The 10,819-nt window shown below is 46.5% G+C and overlaps 1 long non-coding RNA gene across 2 annotated transcripts; it reads left to right on the forward strand.

Moving 5' to 3' along the window:
* The first annotated feature begins 313 nt into the window (after positions 1-313).
* On the forward strand, positions 314-1,730 carry LOC149917624 (uncharacterized). 2 transcript variants are annotated; one of them, XR_016467572.1, is made up of 4 exons: positions 314-437; positions 543-650; positions 805-894; positions 1,276-1,730. It is a non-coding gene; the product is annotated as an uncharacterized LOC149917624 (long non-coding RNA). The 2 variants fall into 2 exon arrangements; XR_016467571.1 differs by having other exon boundaries at positions 543-894.
* Positions 1,731-10,819: the final 9,089 nt, after the last annotated feature.

A 10,819-nucleotide genomic window follows, 5' to 3' on the forward strand; every position in this document is an offset into this window, starting at 1 on the left:
CAAAGTATCTCAAAGCTAAGCTCAGTGTAGTCATTGTCTTTCACAAACAGTTTCAGAAATTGGTGGTTTCGAATGCTCTCACAAGGTCTCCTGCATTGTGTGCAGTCTATGAGCAAAAAGCAGCTTTTGTTTTGATTTGGGTAACTGTTAGATGCAGTTATCCACACACTGAAGATTCATTAGTTGAACTGTATAAAAAACATGTACAGGAACTTGCTTTTTCAAGCAGCAGGTCGCAGCAGGCTGTGATATCATCTGTCATTAACAATCTTGCTCTTTCTTTGCAGAGACCACATTGCAGAGGCTTTTCCTACTACCCCTGCATTCTGAAATACTGAATTATTTGAAGTCTGATGTAGCAAAGTCCTGTCAGTCCATTTCCAGCTGCTTGGTAGAGAAAATCAGAGTTCTGCAGATAGCTGCTCAGTTTTAGCCTGGTCTGTGAATTGAATCACATCTGACCTTGTCCTACCTGTCAGCCCCTGCTAAGAGCTTGTGGATAAGTAAAATATAAAATAATAAAATATGTTTTTTTATTTCAGCCACCTTTGATAGAGGCTCCGAAAACAACCTCATCAGGCTTTGTTGAAAGGGATGAGTGAATGTGACAGAAAGTTCAGCATTCCCACTGTCTGCAGGCTCAAGTATCAGTGAGTTAGCTTTGGGAGGGTGGTGCTTTTGAATGGCATGACTCAATGGGAATACCTTTTGGACCACCAGGAGCCAAAGAATCTCACAAAAATCACAAAGCTGGAAGAAGCCAGGCATGCACCCTTGTGCTGATGTCTTCCCATTCCTTAGCAGGCTCCATACCTGGCAGTCAAGAAGGCAGCTGTAAGAAAAGCAGGTTTCAGAGAACTGCAGGTTCATTTTTGTTACTCCTCTGCTACAAAGGTACATCCCTCTCTTTGCAGTGACTTGACTGTTCCCCTCAAAGCATGCTTGGATGCTGGCTCAAGGCGCTGACATGTCAGCAGTACATCTGAGGTGGTAACAGTGCTGCAGCGCTGAAAAGAGACAGAGGAGCCCGCGTGTGCCCCTGTAATGAGGGAAGAGGCAGCACAGTGGGTTGTGCAGACAGTAGGTGGTAAAAAGCAAACGCTGACAGTGCGGGAGGGCGGAAGGAACCTTATTCTCAACTGCTCTGCCCTTTGAGGGCTGAGAGATGTTATTTTTGTTCTGTAAACAAGCAGTTGCTCAAAGCATCTTTCTTCTCTGGATGCCAGGGGAGAAGAACAGCAGCTTTACCCTTTTTTTTTTTTTTTTCTTTCTAAGGTGAAGGGAGAAAGCAATTATAACTCCCTTTTTCTTTGAAGATGCTGATAAAAGGAGGCGGGCGGATCAGAGGGTCCCTGTGCCAAAAAGAAACAGTTCCTGAGGTGATAGAAATGCATGTTTTTGTTTTAAAAAGACTAACTCGACTTCTGCTGTATGCCGGCTTACAAATGTGACCCAATTGCATCCCAAAACTTTGAGGAGGGAGGGAAGGAAACAGCAGCTACGAGAAAAAGGTCAGCTCTGTCCTCACGTGTGCTGCCTCTGTGTGAAGGTGCACCACAGAATCCAGCAATGGTTGGGTTGGAAGGGACATCAGAGGTCATACAGACCCAACCCCTGCCCTGGGCTGGTTGCTCCCACTGGGCCAGGCTGTTCAGAGCCCATCCAGCCTGGCCTGGGGCACCTCCTGGGGTGGGATGGGTACCTCTGGGTTGTCTGCCAATAAACTTCTACTCGAGGTGTTTGGAGAATGTTTTGGAATATCGTGTTGTTAGGAAATGAAAGTGTGCTTCAGCTTTCTGGGGCTGTGGGTGGAACTAATTAACCCTCTTCCCCACACGTTGTCTTTTCCAACTGGCTTAACAAAGAGAGAACTGAAATCTGATCAGTTCATTTGTTTGCAGTACTGTGTTTCATCTCAAAAAGCACTGCTCTGGAAAAAAAAATGGGGACCTTAGAGTGAGAATGAATGATTTCTGCCTACGTGTGCCATGCTGTGAGTGTAATATTATTCACTTGTATCCATCAGCTACTTTGGGGAGACCTGATGGCTGCTGCTCTGCGGGCAGGCAGAAAAAAGATCACGTCCCTTCCCTTGGTCTGACCCACACCAGTAAGGCAGCAGCTTTTCTTTAAATTCTTGGTGAATATCAGCATGAATTTGCACTTCTGTGTCTTTAATAATTAGCTTAAGCCAATTGATCAGTCTAGTAGGAGGTGTGATTCCCCATCCCTAAAACTGCAGGTCTTTCCCTTGAGTAGTTTCTAGCTCCTTTTTCTAGCTAGAAATGCTAATTTTAACTACTACAGAACCATTTTTAAGGTTGTTAAATGGTAACAGGAAATGAGCTCTTTAAAGTCTTTTCTTTCTACTCCTATGTAAGCTATGAGATTAGCAAAGCACAGAAGCACATTGAATTCCCTTTGGTGGAATAAGTCTCGTTCATATAAGAATGATAAGGCCTGAAATAATGACCATTAAAAGGTAAAGCACCAGTTGGTACAGCATTACATACAGCCATCGAGGCCCGAGATTTATTCTTTCATTATGCAAGGAAAGACATGAATTTAGAAAATCCCTCATTTCATGAGCTTTTTTAGGGAAAAAAGCAATTATGTGGAAAGTTCAGCTCTGAAATACATTAGTGCTCATTGGTATGCACCATGCAAAACACAACAGAGGCCTTCCAGGAGGTGCTGCCTCCTTCTGCGTGCTTTGGCTGAGCACTGAGGGAGCAGATCTGGTGCAGTGAGCTCCAGACTATCTGTATTTGCCTTCTAGATGGCAACCTTAGCCTTGACAGCATGGTTTTGAGGGCAGGGCTTGCAATGGCTCTGCCTCATGTTGGGTTTTGCTGTATCAGGTGTGATTTGAACTTAGGTGCAACATCAAGCACGTGTGAGTTGAAGAAGGTTGGGCATCTGTCTCAGGCATGGCCTGGAACTGGAGAATCCTTCCCAAATGTGGGACTCTTCCCAAGGTAAAACTTTCTACTTTCACATGTTTAATACACATGAGAAACTCCCAGCTCACAGAACAGAAACCTCTGGAGCTTGAGACATCTTGGCAGCATGGTCAAACTGTGCTGCTGTTGGACTTGCAAGCCAAGACTCCCCCAGTGTGTCCTGCACTGCTGCTCTCCATCCAGCCCATGTGCTTTCAAGTCACCGGATCATTTTTCTCCCCTTGCCTTGAAGCTTCTTGCTGAGGCTCGTTTGCAGATGTTGGGGTTGGAGGGAGCAGCTCTGTGCTCTGGTGGTTAATAGCTGAACCGTGTAAAGAGAAGCTGTGCAAGCTCTGTTCCAAGACTTTCATGCCCTGGTTATGTTCCCCGTGCTCACACAGGATCTCCTGATTCCCCCATGTGTGAGCAGGAATGCAGCGAGAAGAAATTGGAACTGAAATGAAAAAAAAAAAAAAAGTAAAATAAAATGAAAGGACTTCAGTGTGACTCCTCTCTGCTGCTCTCTTCGCAGACACTGGGAGGCAGCAGAGCACAGGCTAAGACTGTGCTCAGGCTGGGAGAGAGGCCAGGGAACCTGCCCAACTTTCTACCTGCTTGTATGAACGCTACGGTTCTCCAGGTAGCTTTTGCAAAACAGAGATAAAACACCCTGGAGACAGCAGGGGATGCAAATCCACTTACCTAGCGAGGCTGGAACCAATTTGTCAAAAGCGAAGTCATCTTGTTTTCTTTTTTGCCTCCCTCGTCCTTAAGGAGCAAAGCATGATGCTTTGTGCTAAACATTGGCTCTGCTGTTCTGAGCTTCGGGGCTTTGTTCTCAGACTGAAGGGTTTTGGAAGGAACTGGAGGTTTTAGGAGAGGAGAATCCAGTGGCTTAATTAGCGACAAGTCTGGAGGCATGCATGCATGCAGACACTGCTGGTGCTTAATCCACCTGCTCGGAAAGTTAAGTTGGAAGGAAAGGCATCTGAGGCAAAGCCTCATTTCTGAAGCTTTGCTAATTAGTGGAAAATGGTGATGCTACGACCTCTTCTTCCTCTTGTCTTTTTGCTGGCAGCAGTGCTGATCACAGTGTCCCCCCCCTTGTGATTGCAGGGGAGCTCAGATGGGTGTAAGAAGGCAGCATGGGGCCATAAGGGATAAATGGACAACAAAGAGGCAGATAAGGACAGGAACTGGGACACGCGGACCCTGATGCTGTCTGCTCCATCACCATCCCACATCCAAGATGCCCAAGCTCCCTGGGGGTTCATGGAGGCAGAGGTAACATTGGGCACTTCTTCCTGGAGAAACACGTGTGCTTGCAAAAGGAGATGGCACTGCTCACTGCCAGGGCTGGGCTGGAAAAACAGGATGGATTTTGCCGGCGGTAAATCAGCGGCAGTTAGGGGTTGAGGAGATGCCTGGCTGGGGAGGAAAGCCATGGTGGAAGCTGCCACTGACTACCACCCCGCTGCAAAGGGGTCAGCTGAAGTTTCTGGGCTTGCTAGACAAATCCTGGGCCCCCAAGTGCACTCATGCACTGTGTAGATCAGATACACTCATCCACTGGTGCCTTGCTCTGAAAGCACTCTCTGGGTTGCTCGGAGGGTCTGGTGGCCATAATCAGGGATTGCTGGAGTGGCAGAGGGTCATTGCTGCAGGGTAATTGCTCCTGCCTGGCTAAGGAACGATGAAGACATCTGAGTTTCCCATGGGAATGATTCCCTTTGGGAATGGCCCTCTGTGAGCCAAGAACACCAGCTCATGACCTAATGTCCACTGAAGTAGCTCAGATGTGAGCCTAGAACTGAACTCCTGGTCAGTGACCCAATGGGAACATTCTCTGTTGTGACAGCTGCCAGTTGCCTTCTCATTAGGTTTAACCAGAAGCAATCCAACCTGGAATTGCAGCTGATGTGTGGATGACAGCTGAGTTCTGGAGGAAAGTTCCTTATAATTTGAAATGAAAGTTATCCATGCTGCCTGCTCCTGAAGGCATTTCAGACAGGGATGCTTCTCAGGAGGAGTGAGTTGGCTGGAGGGTTGGATTTTTAAGCTCTTCCTCACTGACCTCACTGCATTATTTAGCTAGGATAATCCTTTTTTCACAGTAGAGATTTGTGCAGTGACCACTGCAAGTGGAGTGACAGGACATGGTCATCTCATGAGCAGTCTGTGATTCAGCTCCTGCTCTGCATGTCTGCGTGGTGCTGGTGAGATTGCACCCCCATGGCTGAGTCCACGTGGGCTCTCCAATCCAAAATGAAAGAGGAAAATCCTCTGAAAGAACACAGAATCATAGAATATCCTGAGTTTGAAGGCAGCCATAAAGGTCATGGAGTCCATGTCCTCACTCCATGTGGCGCTGCCCTAAAATCAGACCAAATCATGATGGCCACGCATGATGGTGTGTGATCTACAAGGATGGAGCAGCTCTGCAGCTGGAGAGATTGGATGCAGATAGAATGCCATTGGAAGGAAAGCTCTGGAATTGGTCACATAAGTTGGAAGTTCTCTTTCCCTAGAGGTTGTGACATCCTGGCTGGATAAAACCATAACCAAAGTGAACCAGTGCTGGTGGTGGTCCTGTGTTGAGCAGAAAGTTGGACTGTGTGTCCCTTCCAGTGAGTGCCTCTGTGATGCTCTAGGGCAGACTGGTTTAGGATTCTGAGTGCTGCTTAGATACTTCACAATTAGCTCATAAATTAGCATAACATAAAAAATATCCCAAACAGCAACCCCAATCAAATCGACCATCCCAAGGACTATCTCACTCTAAAACAGCTTTTAATGTTATTTAGAAACAGCACGAAGGCTCCAGAGAGTGATCTGAAGCCCCTCACTGTTATCACTCAGTGAGCACATTGTCTAGCTGTCCTGGCAGGGAGATGTCTGTCTTTACACGTGCAAACAGCCATCCTGCAGCAAATTAACCTTGGCTGGGGACGTCACTGACGTGCAGCACAGCAGATTTATGGCTGACGATGCAATCTGGGGGGATTGCTTTTGCTTGAATGATCCCAATTCCTGCTTGGAAAGCTGACCTTAGGGACTGGTGGTAATGAAGAAGCATCATTACACATAGTTGCTATTTAAAGTTGTTTTAGTTGTTTTCTAGAACACACCCTTTTTTATTTTCCTTGGGTATTGTCCTTACATCATTTTTTCCAGTCATTAAGAGTATCGTAGAATGGCTTCTGTTGGAAAAGGCCTTAAAAATCATGGAGCTCTATGTGGGCTGTGAGCTGTGTTCCCACCAGGTCTGGCTGCCCAGGGCCCCATGCATGGCTTTGAACATAACATCCTGAAAATGTAGCAGTTTGTTCAATTTGGGACAGTTTTTGTCCCAGGAGGCACGGAAAGCTGTGATTGAAAAGTTTAATCACGTAAGGATTTTAAAGATGGGGATATACTGGTCTCTGCAGCTGTTCTGATAGTCTCAAGTAGGTAAAAAGTGTTGAGCCTTGTTCAGACCCTACTGCCTTTTAGGATTGAAATACTTAGTAAAAGAATAGTTAAGACTGAATTAATTCGATACTGACTGATCAGCTGTTAAGTGCCCAAATTCACTGATGTCCTGAGTAATTATGGGCTTCAGGTGGTTAATTGTGGGACCTGGTGTGGATTTGGACATTCCTGGATATGCCATCAAAGGAATAAAAGCACTTTGAGAGTTTTTTAGATCCAGCTTCAAAAGCAGCACTTCTTCCCAGATCGTATTGATGCACCCAGCTCTGCCTGGGGAGAAAATCATTCATTTCCATACCAGTGAGAGTATCCAGTAGTGCAAATGGTCGTGGTACACAATGTGGTGGAGTCTCAAAGGAATAGTGGGCAATGGCTGAATGTGACGGTCTGGCTTTAGAAGCAACGGTAACTTTGGCCTGCAAAATATTTGCACCAAGGTTCATTAAATATTGCTTTATGTGAGCGTTTGAGAGGTAACAAAATGGGTCCTGACCTCGAATGGCTGCTGCACCACGAGGAGATGTGGTGCTGAGGTCAGTGGGATTTGGAGATGGACTGGGCTTGGACTTGGTGATCTTAATGGTCATTTCCAACCTTGGTGATTCTGTGATCCAAAGAGAGACCTGAGGGTTTAAGTGTAGTGAAGATGAAAGGAAAGATAAAGCCCAAGGAACACAAAAAGAGAACCTCGTGCCAGATCGTGAGATGCATATTCAAAACCTGAGCAGCAGGACTCATTTCAGAGTACCTTTGACAAACCAGTCCCTTGCTTTAGGTACACAAGTTGAGTTTGGGGCTGGATTTCCGAGACTCATCTTAGTGAAAGCAGCTGACAAATGTAAATGTTTTTCTAATCTGAAGACTTAGAGGGTTCCCATTTTGGACTGACCAGTCTATGTCTCAACAGAGAGTCCTGTAGGCCAAGGAGATGGATGGCCTTTGACACAGTTGTGAAGAATCTGTGCACACTTCTTCCTCCCTAAGGATCCTGCATGATGTGGGGCAGGTCACCCAGGACTCATGCTTGGTCAGGTGAGCGTAGAAATCAGCCATCATGGTTAGCAGAGCGTCTAAGCTCAAAAAAGTGGTGAGAGCATCTGTTCTCCAAGCTCAGGTCCCCTTGAGATCAGAGGATCTGATGTCAGTGCAAGAGTCTTTTGCAGTATATAAGACCTGTTGCTCTTTCTGTTCTTGGTTTCCTCTTGGATAAAGCAGCTGCAGTGGGTTTTTTTAAGGCTATTGAAGAACAGTTCTGCAGAAATTAGCCTGTTATGATGAGATTCCTCATGAAAATACCCCACAGAGCATTTTGAAACTTTGAAACAATTCCCTCCTTTTCCAGTTTGGTGCTTGAAGAAAAAAGAAGTAAACATCTTGATCCAACATTCAGTTTTATTGCTGTGGGAGCATGTGAAAGAGCCCAAAAAGGAGCTCCTTCGCTAAACAACAAGAACAAAATAACGCCCTAGCTTTTTTGCTTCTGTTGCAATGGCTTTTGGAGGCATGCTTAAAGAGAAAGAAATAACGGGGCTCCGCGCAGCTATTCTTTTCTCTTACCCTTTGTTTCTCCTTTACTTAAGCACTGCATTTTCACGAGTGCCTTTGACCTGCATGAACGTAGGTCGGGAACGTTTTTATTGCACCCATCTTATTTGCTCAGAGGGAGGCTGTACTTTATGGCTGCTGTCTGCGATCTGGGAGGCACTGCTTAGAGAGAAGCTGGGCATAGTTTCAGTGCCTGAATGCTTGAGGGCAAAATCCACAGCCGTTGTGCCAGCAGATGTGTGTACACAGCCGGACCCCTCTCCCAGCTGAGCCTGCAGCTGCTGCTGCATTAAATCACTGTTGTTTCCACCAGAGGGTTGTTCCCCTAAAAACCATCAGAGTGGCTGTGGAGCGTAGAGATCCAAAGGAAGACATCCTACTCACAGTTTGAAGTGATTTCCACCAGGTTAGAATCTGAACACCAGTTTCCTTTGGCTCCTGTGAACCGAGTTAGGCGGGGGTTTCTTGAGAAAAGCCTCCTTGTTTGATTTCTTCCCTCTCTTTTTATTGTTGCGTATAAAATGTTGCTGGGCTGCGTTCGCCACAAGCCTCCCCAGCAGTGGAGTAATCACATTTATTGGAAATGCTTTCTGATCACATATTCATTTAGCAGCTGCTAAAGTTAAATGAACTGGGCAAAGTGCCACCGGAGAGTTGGATGCATACGCTGGAGAAAGTAAATGAAAGAACTGCTCAGTGTGCAGTTGCTTTGCCTCTCCAGCATTCATTATCCTCCTGTTCAGCTGATTTAGGGACTTGAAAAGCAGTCAGGATGGCAGCGTGAGATGCTTCTTAGCATCAGCATACCCGTGGGTTTGCTAGATTTTCCTTACACTGCACTATAAGGGGCACAAGAAATATGCTAACTTTATTTTTTTGTATGGGATACAACAAATAATAGCAGTAACAAAACCCCTTGTTCCTATTTCTTGATTACTCTCTATCACTCTCATTAGTGCTGAGTTGTCACTGACTGGTTTTCATCCTCCCTGCCATCCTGCTCCCTCCCAAAATCCTCTTTCTGGACACCACAATCTGTGATAAACAACCAGCTCCAAATCACCACATACAGAATCCCAAACCCACTGAAGTACTGTGAAATAGTGCTGAGACTGCATGACCCACAGAGGTGCCATCCCTGGAGGTCCTCGAGGGCAGGCAGGATGGGGCTGAGCTGGTGAGGGTTGCCACTGGATGGGCCTTGATGGATGGACCCATCCAACCCAAACCATTCTAGGATTCATTGCGCAGAGACCACTGATGGGAGCACTTCTCAAGTTGGCAAAGGAGCTCCACTCGACTGCTGTCTTGGGAAAGAGCTCTCACCTTCCACATGCCTGCCTGAGTAGGTGTATCCTAAAAAAGGATTTAACTGAAAGATCTCCTGCATGCCCCCAGATGTCCCCCTCTGTGCTGGCTCAGCTAACAGACTTCAATGAAGGCTCTGGAGCCCAACAGAGATGAGGAACCAAAGGCAAAACTTACCTGTACTTATCCACAAGCACTGTGAGAAATACACCAATAACTGCCTAAATCCACCAAACCCTGCACCGGAATGGGATGTACTTCATCCAGAGTGCTAACTACCCCAGAGGCCCCATGTGTATGAATAAAAGCAGCTGGGCAAGTGAGTACAAGCAGGAGCACTGCAGTGCTTTCAGGAGAATATTTTTTATGGCATGGCACTTTCATCTCCAATCACTCAATCTCCATCCCCAATGAAGACCCATAAAATCTGTTGAAACTGGGGCCCATCAAACCAAATATATAAATCTACTAGATGTGAAAAAAATCAATAGACATTGATTTTATGGTAAATTTCATTTCCCCCCATACTGTATCTCATTGCCCCAGCAGTGGCAGGCAATAAATAAGTAAATAAATAATTCTAACCCTGCTCTCTCCCTTGCCATCCCATCGTTTTGAGTCTCGTGTAGGCATAGCCGAGTGAGGCCCGCAGCACTGCTTATGTAAATGTTAAACAAAATCATATTTGGAGCTTTTCCCCTTACCCTATGCTTCGTTTCTATACTTCTGGTTTGATTTCAGTCCAAGGAGAAGACTGTGCATTCAGAAAATCCTCTTTGTTTTCAGATAGGATGGTTGGCGTAATGGAAGGTTTGAGCTCCTCCTCTTTGGCACTGGTTAGCACAAGAAGGGAAGGAACTGGATGGTGTATCTCTGAAGCCTACAGGAGGCTTTTCTTTTTTCACATTGAAAAGTTGCTCGGTGGTCTTCCCATCCCCTTGCACCTCGGGTGCTCTTAGGCAATGTGTGTGTGTGCTCTTTAACATCTTTATCAATGACATCGATGATGGAATCGAGTGCACCCTCAGCAAGTTTGCTGACGACACCAAGCTGAGTGGTGTGGTTGACACGGTTGAAGGATGGGATGCCATTCAGAGGGACCTCGAGAGGCTGGAAAGGTGGGCTGGATGAACCTGATGAGGTTCAACACGGCAAAGTGCAGAGTTTTGCACTTGGGCCGGAGGAATCCCAGGCATCCCTACAGACTGGAAGGAGCGGTCCTTGAGAGCAGCCCTGTGGAGAAGGACCTGGGGGTCTTGATAGATGAAAAACTTAACATGAGCCAGCAGTGTGCCCTTGTGGCTTGGAAGGCAAATGGGATCCTGGGCTCCATCAGAAGAGGGGTGGCCAGCAGGGACAGGGAGGTGATTGTTCCCCTCTACTCTGCTCTTGTGAGGCCCCATCTGCAGTACTGCATCCAAGTGTGGAGCCCCCAGTACAAGAAAGACAGGGAGCTGTTGGAGAGGGTCCAAAGGAGCCACAAAGATGATCAGGGGACTGGAGCACCTCCCCTATGAGGACAGGCTGAAGGAGCTGGACTTGTTCAGCCTGGA

This window comes from Phasianus colchicus, chromosome 6 (genome assembly GCF_987193195.1).
Source record: "Phasianus colchicus chromosome 6, bPhaCol1.hap1.1, whole genome shotgun sequence".
Classification (NCBI taxonomy): Eukaryota; Metazoa; Chordata; class Aves; order Galliformes; family Phasianidae; genus Phasianus; species Phasianus colchicus.